Source organism: Pseudophryne corroboree, chromosome 11 (assembly GCF_028390025.1).
Source record: "Pseudophryne corroboree isolate aPseCor3 chromosome 11, aPseCor3.hap2, whole genome shotgun sequence".
Lineage (NCBI taxonomy): Eukaryota > Metazoa > Chordata > Amphibia > Anura > Myobatrachidae > Pseudophryne > Pseudophryne corroboree.
In genome coordinates, this window is record NC_086454.1 from 168541878 (window position 1) to 168555110 (window position 13233).

General features: G+C 30.2%; 6 non-coding genes across 6 annotated transcripts; all 6 read left to right on the top strand.

Moving 5' to 3' along the window:
- Positions 1-2227: 2227 nt before the first annotated feature.
- TRNAQ-CUG (transfer RNA glutamine (anticodon CUG)) lies at positions 2228-2299 on the top strand. The gene has a single exon. It is a non-coding gene; the product is annotated as a tRNA-Gln (tRNA).
- A 1818-nt stretch (positions 2300-4117) lies between these two features.
- Positions 4118-4189, top strand: TRNAQ-CUG (transfer RNA glutamine (anticodon CUG)). The gene has a single exon. It is a non-coding gene; the product is annotated as a tRNA-Gln (tRNA).
- A 1817-nt stretch (positions 4190-6006) lies between these two features.
- Positions 6007-6078, top strand: TRNAQ-CUG (transfer RNA glutamine (anticodon CUG)). The gene has a single exon. It is a non-coding gene; the product is annotated as a tRNA-Gln (tRNA).
- A 2908-nt stretch (positions 6079-8986) lies between these two features.
- Positions 8987-9058, top strand: TRNAQ-CUG (transfer RNA glutamine (anticodon CUG)). Its single transcript has one exon. It is a non-coding gene; the product is annotated as a tRNA-Gln (tRNA).
- Positions 9059-10866: 1808 nt separating this feature from the next.
- On the top strand, positions 10867-10938 carry TRNAQ-CUG (transfer RNA glutamine (anticodon CUG)). Its single transcript has one exon. It is a non-coding gene; the product is annotated as a tRNA-Gln (tRNA).
- A 1820-nt stretch (positions 10939-12758) lies between these two features.
- On the top strand, positions 12759-12830 carry TRNAQ-CUG (transfer RNA glutamine (anticodon CUG)). The gene has a single exon. It is a non-coding gene; the product is annotated as a tRNA-Gln (tRNA).
- Positions 12831-13233: the final 403 nt, after the last annotated feature.

Sequence of the window (13233 nt, forward strand, 5' to 3'; positions counted from 1 at the left end):
GTTAATATCTCTGAGAAAGAAAATATCTATAAATTGCATAAATTAAGAATCTTACACACTGAGAGACAGGTTTATCTGTCATTTAATTCCAATAAATTGTATCCACTAAGAATCTTATACTCTGACCAAAAATGTACATGCTACCATATGAATGAGGTTTCATTGTGTACTGTTAACAATTCTGGACTCTGAAACCTATAATCTGTATAAAAATTTGGTAGGTCTTAATGGCTTTTTTTGTAAATACAATGTTATACTTATCTCTCTGATTATTATTCCTGTAACTTGTAGAAAAAAAGATCTCACACTCCAAGAGAAAAATGTATATGTGGTGTTAGAAGAGAGGTTCCATGGTGTAATGCTTAGCACTCTGGCCTCTGAATCCAGCGATCCGAGTTCAAATCTCGGTGGGACCTGATGTGTTTTAGTACCTTCAGTTTAAGTTCTTGATTGACAGAAAGTCTTCTTTTTCATACATATAATGATTTTTTTAAATCACTGATTTTTGTAAATATGTACAAAAAGCTAAAAAAGGGTAGTTATAGAAATGTATGTAATTATATGAATTTTACTATATAACCCAAATAAGCGTTGATGTAAATATATGTACAATAATTGCAATAAAATGTGTCTTCTAAGAATCTAACATTTTAGAAAAAAATGTTTAGCTCTCCCTCGTGAATGAGGTTTCTTGGTGTATTGGTAACCACTCTGATCTTTGAATCCAGTGATCTGTATTTAAATCTTGGTAGGTCCTATTGGTTTTTTGTAAGTACCGTTCAGTTTATATTTCTCTGAGAGTACATTCTAATAAAAACTGTTTAAATGCTTCCTCATGAATGAGGTTTCCTGGTGTATTTGTAACCATTTTGGACTCTGAATCCATGATTTGTATTTACATCTTGGTAGGTCCTATTGTTTTTTTGTAAGTATTAAACAGTTCATTTCTCTGAGAAAGAAAATATCTATAAATTGCATAAATTAAGAATCATACACACTGAGAGACAGGTTTATCGGTAATATAATTCCAATAAAATGTTACCTCTAAGAATCTTACACTGTGAGAACATTTTTTACATGCCACCATATGAATGAGCTTTCATGGTGTACTGTTAACAATTCTGGACTCTGAAACTAATAATCTGTATATACAAATTGGTAGGTCCTAATGGTTTTATTTGTAAATACAATGTAGTACATATCTCTCTGAATGAATATTTCTGTATCTTGTAGAAATTAAGATTTTACACTCTGAGAGAAAGTTTTATATGTGTTATTAGAAGGGAGATTCCATGGTGTTATGGTTAGCACTCTGTACTCTGAATCCAGTAAATTGAGTTCAAATTTCGGTGGGACCAGGTGCATTTTAGTACCTTCAGTTTAAGTCCTTGACAAAAACTTTTCTTTTTTATACATATAATACATTTTTTAAATAACTTATTATTGTAAATATGTACTTAAATCTAAAAAAAGGTAGTTAAAGAAATTTTTGTAATTATATGAATTTTACTGTGTAATCCAAATAAGCATTGATGTTAATATATGTACAATAACTTCAATAAAATGTGTCTTCTAAGAATCTAACATTTTAGAAACAAATGTTTAGATGTTCCCTAATGAATGTGGTTTCTTGGTGTATTGGTAACCACTCCACTCTGATCTTTGAATATAGTGATCTGTATTTAAATCTTGGTAGGTCCTATTGGTTTTTTGTAAGTACCATTCAGTTCATATCTCTCTGAGAGTACATTCTTATAAAAGTATTTAGATGCTCCCTAATGGATGAGGTTTCATGGTATATTGGTAAACATTTTGGACTCTGAATCCATGATCTATATTTACATCTTGGTAGATTCTATTGGTTTTGTTGTAAGTACAATACAGTTAATATCTCTGAGAAAGAAAATATCTATAAATTGCATAAATTAAGAATCTTACACACTGAGAGACAGGTTTATCTGTCATTTAATTCCAATAAAATGTATCCACAAAGAATCGTATACTCTGACCAAAAATGTACATGCTACCATATGAATGAGGTTTCATTGTGTACTGTTAACAATTCTGGACTCTGAAACCTATAATCTGTATAAAAATTTGGTAGGTCCTAATGGCTTTTTTTGTAAATACAATGTAATACTTATCTCTCTGATTATTATTCCTGTAATTTGTAGAAAATAAGATCTCACACTCTAAGAGAAAGTTGTATAGGTAGTGTTAGAAGAGAGGTTCCATGGTGCAATGGTTAGCACTCTGGACTCTGAATCCAGCGATCCGAGTTCAAATCTCGATGGGACCTGATGTGTTTTAGTACCTTCAGTTTAAGTTCTTGATTGACAGAAAGTCTTCCTTTTCATACATATAATGATTTTTTTAAATCACTGATTTTTGTAAATATGTACAAAAAGCTAAAAAAAGGTAGTTATAGAAATGTATTTAATTATATGAATTTTACTATATAACCCAAATAAGCGTTGACGTAAATATATGTACAATAATTGCAATAAAATGTGTCTTCTAAGAATCTAACATTTTAGAAAAAAATGTTTAGCTCTCCCTCGTGAATGAGGTTTCTTGGTGTATTGGTAACCACTCTGATCTTTGAATCCAGTGATCTGTATTTAAATCTTGGTAGGTCCTATTGATTTTTTGTAAGTACCGTTCAGTTTATATTTCTCTGAGAGTACATTCTAATAAAAACTGTTTAAATGCTTCCTCATGAATGAGGTTTCCTGGTGTATTTGTAACCATTTTGGACTCTGAATCCATGATTTGTATTTACATCTTGGTAGGTCCTATTGTTTCTTTGTAAGTATTATGCAGTTCATATCTCTGAGAAAGAAAATATCTATAAATTGCATAAATTAAGAATCATACACACTGAGAGACAGGTTTATCGGTAATATAATTCCAATAAAATGTAACCTCTAAGAATCTTACACTGTGAGAACATTTTTTACATGCCACCATATGAATGAGCTTTCATGGTGTACTGTTAACAATTCTGGACTCTGAAACTAATAATCTGTATATACAAATTGGTAGCTCCTAATGGTTTTATTTGTAAATACAATGTGGTACATATCTCTCTGAATGAATATTTCTGTATCTTGTAGAAATAAAGATCTTACACTCTGAGAGAAAGTTTTATATGTGTTATTAGAAGGGAGATTCCATGGTGTTATGGTTAGCACTCTGTACTGTGAATCCAGTAAGTTGAGTTCAAATCTCGGTGGGACCAGGTGCATTTTAGTACCTTCAGTTTAAGTCCTTGATTGACAAAAACTTTTATTTTTTATACATATAATAAATTTTTTTAAAATCACTGATTATTGTAAAAATGTACTAAAATCTAAAAAAAGGTAGTTATAGAAATGTTTGTAATTATATGAATTTTACTGTGTAATCCAAATAAGCATTGATGTTAATATATGTACAATAACTTCAATAAAATGTGTCTTCTAAGAATCTAACATTTTAGAAAAAAATGTTTAGATGTTCCCTAATGAATGTGGTTTCTTGGTGTATTGGTAACCACTCCACTCTGATCTTTGAATACAGTGATCTGTATTTAAATCTTGGTAGGTCCTATTGGTTTTTTGTAAGTACCATTCAGTTCATATCTCTCTGAGAGTACATTCTTATAAAAATATTTAGATGATCCCTAATGGATGAGGTTTCATGGTATATTGGTAAACATTTTGGACTCTGAATCCATGATCTATATTTACATCTTGGTAGGTTCTATTGGTTTTGTTGTAAGTACAATACAGTTAATATCTCTGAGAAAGAAAATATCTATAAATTGCATAAATTAAGAATCTTACACACTGAGAGACAGGTTTATCTGTCATTTAATTCCAATAAAATGTATCCACTAAGAATCTTATACTCTGACAAAAAATGTGCATGCTACCATAGGAATGAGGTTTCATTGTGTACTGTTAACAATTCTGGACTCTGAAACCTATAATCTGTATAAACATTTGGTAGGTCCTAATGGCTTTTTTTTGTAAATACAATGTAATACTTATCTCTCTGATTATTATTCCTGTTACTTGTAGAAAATAGGATCTCACACTCTAAGAGAAAGTTGTATATGTCGTGTTAGAAGAGAGGTTCCATGGTGTAATGGTTAGCACTCTGGACTCTGAATCCAGCCATCCGAGTTCAAATCTCAGTGGGACCTGATGTGTTTTAGTACCTTCCGTTTAAGTACTTGATTGACAGAAAGTCTTCTTTTTCATACATATGATAATTTTTTTAAATCACTGATTTTTGTAAATATGTACGAAAAGCTAAAAAAGGTAGTTATAGAAATGTATGTAATTATATGAATTTTACTATATAACCCAAATAAGCATTGATGTAAATATATGTACAATAATTGCAATAAAATGTGTCTTCTAAGAATCTAACATTTTAGAAAAAAATGTTTAGCTCTCCCTCATGAATGAAGTTTCTTGGTGTATTGGTAACCACTCTGATCTTTGAATCCAGTGATCTGTATTTAAATATTGGTAGGTCCTATTGGTTTTTTGTAAGTACCGTTCAGTTTATATTTCTCTGAGAGTACATTCTAATAAAAACTGTTTAAATGCTTCCTCATGAATGAGGTTTCCTGGTGTATTTGTAACCATTTTGGACTCTGAATCCATGATTTGTATTTACATCTTGGTAGGTCCTATTGTTTTTTTGTAAGTATTAAACAGTTCATTTCTCTGAGAAAGAAAATATCTATAAATTGCATAAATTAAGAATCATACACACTGAGAGACAGGTTTATCGGTAATATAATTCCAATAAAATGTAACCTCTAAGAATCTTACACTGTGAGAACATTTTTTACATGCCACCATATGAATGAGCTTTCATGGTGTACTGTTAACAATTCTGGACTCTGAAACTAATAATCTGTATATACAAATTGGTAGGTCCTAATGGTTTTATTTGTAAATACAATGTAGTACATATCTCTCTAAATGAATATTTCTGTATCTTGTAGAAATAAAGATCTTACACTCTGAGAGAAAGTTTTATATGTGTTATTAGAAGGGAGATTCCACGGTGTTATGGTTAGCACTCTGTACTCTGAATCCAGTAAGTTGAGTTCAAATCTCGGTGGGACCAGGTGCATTTTAGTACCTTCAGTTTAAGTCCTTGATTGACAAAAACTTTTCTTTTTTATACATATAATACATTTTTTTTAAATCACTGATTATTGTAAAAATGTACTAAAATCTAAAAAAAATGTAGTTATAGAAATGTTTGTAATTATATGAATTTTACTGTCTAATCCAAATAAGCATTGATGTTAATATATGTACAATAACTTCAATAAAATGTGTCTTCTAAGAATCTAACATTTTAGAAAAAAATGTTTAGATGTTCCCTAATGAATGTGGTTTCTTGGTGTATTGGTAACCACTCCACTCTGATCTTTGAATATAGTGATCTGTATTTAAATCTTGGTAGGTCCTATTGGTTTTTTGTAAGTACCATTCAGTTCATATCTCTCTGAGAGTACATTCTTATAAAAATATTTAGATGCTCCCTAATGGATGAGGTTTCATGGTGTATTGGTAAACATTTTGGACTCTGAACCCATGATCTATATTTACATCTTGGTAGGTTATGTTGGTTTTGTTGTAAGTACAATACAGTTAATATCTCTGAGAAAGAAAATATCTATAAATTGCATAAATTAAGAATCTTACACACTGAGAGACAGGTTTATCTGTCATTTAATTCCAATAAAATGTATCCACTAAGAATCTTATACTCTGACCAAAAATGTACATGCTACCATATGAATGAGGTTTCATTGTGTACTGTTAACAATTCTGGACTCTGAAACCTATAATCTGTATAAAAATTTGGTAGGTCTTAATGGCTTTTTTTGTAAATACAATGTTATACTTATCTCTCTGATTATTATTCCTGTAACTTGTAGAAAATAAGATCTCACACTCCAAGAGAAAGTTGTATATGTGGTGTTAGAAGCGAGGTTCCATGGTGTAATGGTTAGCACTCTGGACTCTGAATCCAGCGATCCGAGTTCAAATCTCGGTGGGACCTGATGTGTTTCTGTACCTTCAGTTTAAGTTCTTGATTGACAGAAAGTCTTCTTTTTCATACATATAATGATTTTTTTAAATCACTGATTTTTGTAAATATGTACAAAAAGCTAAAAAAAAGGTAGTTATAGAAATGTATGTAATTATATGAATTTTACTATATAACCCAAATAAGCGTTGATGTAAATATATGTACAATAATTGCAATAAAATGTGTCTTCTAAGAATCTAACATTTTAGAAAAAAATGTTTAGCTCTCCCTCGTGAATGAAGTTTCTTGGTGTATTGGTAACCACTCTGATCTTTGAATCCAGTGATCTGTATTTAAATCTTGGTAGGTCCTATTGGTTTTTTGTAAGTACCGTTCAGTTTATATTTCTCTGAGAGTACATTCTAATAAAAACTGTTTAAATGCTTCCTCATGAATGAGGTTTCCTGGTGTATTTGTAACCATTTTGGACTCTGAATCCATGATTTGTATTTACATCTTGGTAGGTCCTATTGTTTTTTTGTAAGTATTATACAGTTCATTTCTCTGAGAAAGAAAATATCTATAAATTGCATAAATTAAGAATCATACACACTGAGAGACAGGTTTATCGGTAATATAATTCCAATAAAATGTAACCTCTAAGAATCTTACACTGTGAGAACATTTTTTACATGCCACCATATGAATGAGCTTTCATGGTGTACTGTTAACAATTCTGGACTCTGAAACTAATAATCTGTATATACAAATTGGTAGGTCCTAATGGTTTTATTTGTAAATACAATGAAGTACATATCTCTCTAAATGAATATGTCTGTATCTTGTAGAAATAAAGATCTTACACTCTGAGAGAAAGTTTTATATGTGTTATTAGAAGGGAGATTCCATGGTGTTATAGTTAGCACTCTGTACTCTGAATCCAGTAAATTGAGTTCAAATCTCGGTGGGACCAGGTGCATTTTAGTAAAAAGTTTAAGTCCTTGATTGACAAAAACTTTTCTTTTTTTATACATATAATACATTTTTTTTAAATCACTGATTATCGTAAAAATGTACTAAAATCTAAAAAAAAGTAGTTATAGAAATGTTTGTAATTATATGAATTTTACTGTGTAATCCAAATAAGCATTGATGTTAATATATGTACAATAACTTCAATAAAATGTGTCTTCTAAGAATCTAACATTTTAGAAAAAAATGTTTAGATATTCCCTAATGAATGTGGTTTCTTGGTGTATTGGTAACCACTCCACTCTGATCTTTGAATACAGTGATCTGTATTTAAATCTTGATAGGTCCTATTGGTTTTTTGTAAGTACCATTCAGTTCATATCTCTCTGAGAGTACATTCTTATAAAAATATTTAGATGCTCCCTAATGGATGAGGTTTCATGGTATATTGGTAAACATTTGGACTCTGAATCCATGATCTATATTTACATCTTGGTAGGTTCTATTGGTTTTGTTGTAAGTACAATACAGTTAATATCTCTGTGAAAGAAAATATCTATAAATTGCATAAATTAAGAATCTAACACACTAAGAGACAGGTTTATCTGAATCCAGCGATCCGAGTTCAAATCTCGGTGGGACCTGATGTGTTTTAGTACCTTCAGTTTAAGTTCTTGATTGACAGAGTCTTCTTTTTCATACATATATAATAATTTTTTTAAATCACTGATTTTTGTAAATATGTACGAAAAGCTAAAAAAGGTAGTTATAGAACTGTATGTAATTATATGAATTTTACTATATAACCCAAATAAGCGTTGATGTAAATATATGTACAATAATTGCAATAAAATGTGTCTTCTAAGAATTTAACATTTTAGAAAAAAATGTTTAGCTCTCCCTCATGAATGAAGTTTCTTGGTGTATTGGTAACCACTCTGATCTTTGAATCCAGTGATCTGTATTTAAATCTTGGTAGGTCCTATTGGTTTTTTGTAAGTACCGTTCAGTTTATATTTCTCTGAGAGTACATTCTAATAAAAACTGTTTAAATGCTTCCTCATGAATGAGGTTTCCTGGTGTATTTGTAACCATTTTGGACTCTGAATCCATGATTTGTATTTACATCTTGGTAGGTCCTATTGTTTCTTTGTAAGTATTATGCAGTTCATATCTCTGAGAAAGAAAATATCTATAAATTGCATAAATTAAGAATCATACACACTGAGAGACAGGTTTATCTGTAATATAATTCCAATAAAATGTAACCTCTAAGAATCTTACACTGTGAGAATTTTTTTTACATGCCACCATATGAATGAGCTTTCATGGTGTACTGTTAACAATTCTGGACTCTGAAACCAATAATCTGTATATACAAATTGGTAAGTCCTAATGGTTTTATTTGTAAATACAATGTAGTACATATCTCTCTGAATGAATATTTCTGTATCTTGTAGAAATTAAGATCTTACACTCTGAGAGAAAGTTTTATACGTGTTATTAGAAGGGAGATTCCATGGTGTTATGGTTAGCACTCTGTACTCTGAATCCAGTAAATTGAGTTCAAATCTCGGTGGGACCAGGTGCATTTTAGTACCTTCAGTTTAAGTCCTTGACAAAAACTTTTCTTTTTTATACATATAATACATTTTTTAAATAACTGATTATTGTAAATATGTACTAAAATCTAAAAAAATGTAGTTATAGAAATGTTTATAATTATATGAATTTTACTGTGTAATCCAAATAAGCATTGATGTTAATATATGTACAATAACTTCAATAAATTGTGTCTTCTAAGAATCTAACATTTTAGAAAAAAATGTTTAGATGTTCCCTAATGAATGTGGTTTCTTGGTGTATTGGTAACCACTCCACTCTGATCTTTGAATACAGTGATATGTATACAAGAAAATAAGATCTCACACTCTAAGAGAAAGTTGTATATGTGGTGTTAAAGAGGGGTTCCATGGTGTAATGGTTAGCACTCTGGACTCTGAATCCAGCGATCCTAGTTCAAATCTCGGTGGGACCTGATGTGTTTTAGTACCTTCAGTTTAAATTCTTGATTGACAGAAAGTCTTCTTTTTCATACATATTATGATTGTTTTAAATCACTGATTTTTGTAAATATGTACAAAAAGGTAGTTATAGAAATGTATGTAATTATATGAATTTTACTATATATCCCAAATAAGCATTGATGTAAATATATGTACAATAATTGTAATAAAATGTGTCTTCTAAGAATCTAACATTTTAGAAAAAAATGTTTAGCTCTCCCTCATGAATGAGGTTTCTTGGTGTATTGGTAACCACTCTGATCTTTGAATCCAGTGATCTGTATTTAAATCTTGGTAGGTCCTATTGATTTTTTGTAAGTACCGTTCAGTTTATATTTCTCTGAGAGTACATTCTAATAAAAACTGTTTAAATGCTTCCTCATGAATGAGGTTTCCTGGTGTATTTGTAACCATTTTGGACTCTGATTCCATGATTTGTATTTACATCTTGGTAGGGCCTATTGTTTTTTTGTAAGTATTATGCAGTTCATATCTCTGAGAAAGAAAATATCTATAAATTGCATAAATTAAGAATCATACACACTGAGAGACAGGTTTATCTGTAATATATTTCCAATAAAATGTAACCTCTAAGAATCTTACACTGTGAGAACATTTTTTACATGCCACCATATGAATGAGCTTTCATGGTGTACTGTTAACAATTCTGGACTCTGAAACTAATAATCTGTATATACAAATTGGTAGGTCCTAATGGTTTTATTTGTAAATACAATGTAGTACATATCTCTCTGAATGAATATTTCTGTATCTTTTAGAAATAAAGATCTTACACTCTAAGAGAAAGTTTTATATGAGTTATTAGAAGGGAGATTCCATGGTGTTATGGTTAGCACTCTGTACTCTGAATCCAGTAAGTTGAGTTCAAATCTCGGTGGGACCAGGTGCATTTTAGTACCTTCAGTTTAAGTCCTTGATTGACAAAAACTTTTATTTTTTATACATATAATACATTTTTTTTAAATCACTGATTATTGTAAAAATGTACTAAAATCTAAAAAAAAGGTAGTTATAGAAATGTTTGTAATTATATGAATTTTACTGTGTAATCCAAATAAGCATTGATGTTAATATATGTACAATAACTTCAATAAAATGTGTCTTCTAAGAATCTAACATTTTAGAAAAAAATGTTTAGATGTTCCCTAATGAATGTGGTTTCTTGGTGTATTGGTAACCACTCCACTCTGATCTTTGAATACAGTGATCTGTATTTAAATCTTGGTAGGTCCTATTGGTTTTTTGTAAGTACCATTCAGTTCATATCTCTCTGAGAGTACATTCTTATAAAAATATTTAGATGCTCCCTAATGGATGAGGTTTCATGGTATATTGGTAAACATTTTGGACTCTGAATCCATGATCTATATTTACATCTTGGTAGGTTCTATTGGTTTTGTTGTAAGTACAATACAGTTAATATCTCTGAGAAAGAAAATATCTATAAATTGCATAAATTAAGAATCTTACACACTGAGAGACAGGTTTATCTGTCATTTAATTCCAATAAAATGTATCCACTAAGAATCTTATACTCTGACCAAAAATGTACATGCTACCATATGAATGAGGTTTCATTGTGTACTGTTAACAATTCTGGACTCTGAAACCTATAATCTGTATACAAATTTGGTAGGTCCTAATGGCTTTTTTTGTAAATACAATGTAATACTTATCTCTCTGATTATTATTCCTGTAATTTGTAGAAAATAAGATCTCACACTCTAAGAGAAAGTTGTATAGGTAATGTTAGAAGAGAGGTTCCATGGTGCAATGGTTAGCACTCTGGACTCTGAATCCAGCGATCCGAGTTCAAATCTCGATGGGACCTGATGTGTTTTAGTACCTTCAGTTTAAGTTCTTGATTGACAGAAAGTCTTCCTTTTCATACATATAATGATTTTTTTAAATCACTGATTTTTGTAAATATGTACAAAAAGCTAAAAAAAGGTAGTTATAGAAATGTATGTAATTATATGAATTTTACTATATAACCCAAATAAGCGTTGATGTAAATATATGTACAATAATTGCAATAAAATGTGTCTTCTAAGAATCTAACATTTTAGAAAAAAATGTTTAGCTCTCCCTCGTGAATGAGGTTTCTTGGTGTATTGGTAACCACTCTGATCTTTGAATCCAGTGATCTGTATTTAAATCTTGGTAGGTCCTATTGATTTTTTGTAAGTACCGTTCAGTTTATATTTCTCTGAGAGTACATTCTAATAAAAACTGTTTAAATGCTTCCTCATGAATGAGGTTTCCTGGTGTATTTGTAACCATTTTGGACTCTGAATCCATGATTTGTATTTACATCTTGGTAGGTCCTATTGTTTCTTTGTAAGTATTATGCAGTTCATATCTCTGAGAAAGAAAATATCTATAAATTGCATAAATTAAGAATCATACACACTGAGAGACAGGTTTATCGGTAATATAATTCCAATAAAATGTAACCTCTAAGAATCTTACACTGTGAGAACATTTTTTACATGCCACCATATGAATGAGCTTTCATGGTGTACTGTTAACAATTCTGGACTCTGAAACTAATAATCTGTATATACAAATTGGTAGGTCCTAATGGTTTTATTTGTAAATACAATGTGGTACATATCTCTCTGAATGAATATTTCTGTATCTTGTAGAAATAAAGATCTTACACTCTGAGAGAAAGTTTTATATGTGTTATTAGAAGGGAGATTCCATGGTGTTATGGTTAGCACTCTGTACTCTGAATCCAGTAAGTTGAGTTCAAATCTCGGTGGGACCAGGTGCATTTTAGTACCTTCAGTTTAAGTCCTTGATTGACAAAAACTTTTATTTTTTATACATATAATAATTTTTTTTTTAAATCACTGATTATTGTAAAAATGTACTAAAATCTAAAAAAAAGGTAGTTATAGAAATGTTTGTAATTATATGAATTTTACTGTGTAATCCAAATAAGCATTGATGTTAATATATGTACAATAACTTCAATAAAATGTGTCTTCTAAGAATCTAACATTTTAGAAAAAAATGTTTAGATGTTCCCTGATGAATGTGGTTTCTTGGTGTATTGGTAACCACTCCACTCTGATCTTTGAATACAGTGATCTGTATTTAAATCTTGGTAGGTCCTATTGGTTTTTTGTAAGTACCATTCAGTTCATATCTCTCTGAGAGTACATTCTTATAAAAATATTTAGATGATCCCTAATGGATGAGGTTTCATGGTATATTGGTAAACATTTTGGACTCTGAATCCATGATCTATATTTACATCTTGGTAGGTTCTATTGGTTTTGTTTTAAGTACAATACAGTTAATATCTCTGAGAAAGAAAATATCTATAAATTGCATAAATTAAGAATCTTACACACTGAGAGACAGGTTTATCTGTCATTTAATTCCAATAAAATGTATCCACTAAGAATCTTATACTCTGACAAAAAATGTGCATGCTACCATAGGAATGAGGTTTCATTGTGTACTGTTAACAATTCTGGACTCTGAAACCTATAATCTGTATAAACATTTGGTAGGTCCTAATGGCTTTTTTTTGTAAATACAATGTAATACTTATCTCTCTGATTATTATTCCTGTTACTTGTAGAAAATAGGATCTCACACTCTAAGAGAAAGTTGTATATGTTGTGTTAGAAGAGAGGTTCCATGGTGTAATGGTTAGCACTCTGGACTCTGAATCCAGCGATCCGAGTTTAAATCTCAGTGGGACCTGATGTGTTTTAGTACCTTCCGTTTAAGTACTTGATTGACAGAAAGTCTTCTTTTTCATACATATGATAATTTTTTTAAATCACTGATTTTTGTAAATATGTACGAAAAGCTAAAAAAGGTAGTTATAGAAATGTATGTAATTATATGAATTTTACTATATAACCCAAATAAGCATTGATGTAAATATATGTACAATAATTGCAATAAAATGTGTCTTCTAAGAATCTAACATTTTAGAAAAAAATGTTTAGCTCTCCCTCATGAATGAAGTTTCTTGGTGTATTGGTAACCACTCTGATCTTTGAATCCAGTGATCTGTATTTAAATATTGGTAGGTCCTATTGGTTTTTTGTAAGTACCGTACAGTTTATATTTCTCTGAGAGTACATTCTAATAAAAACTG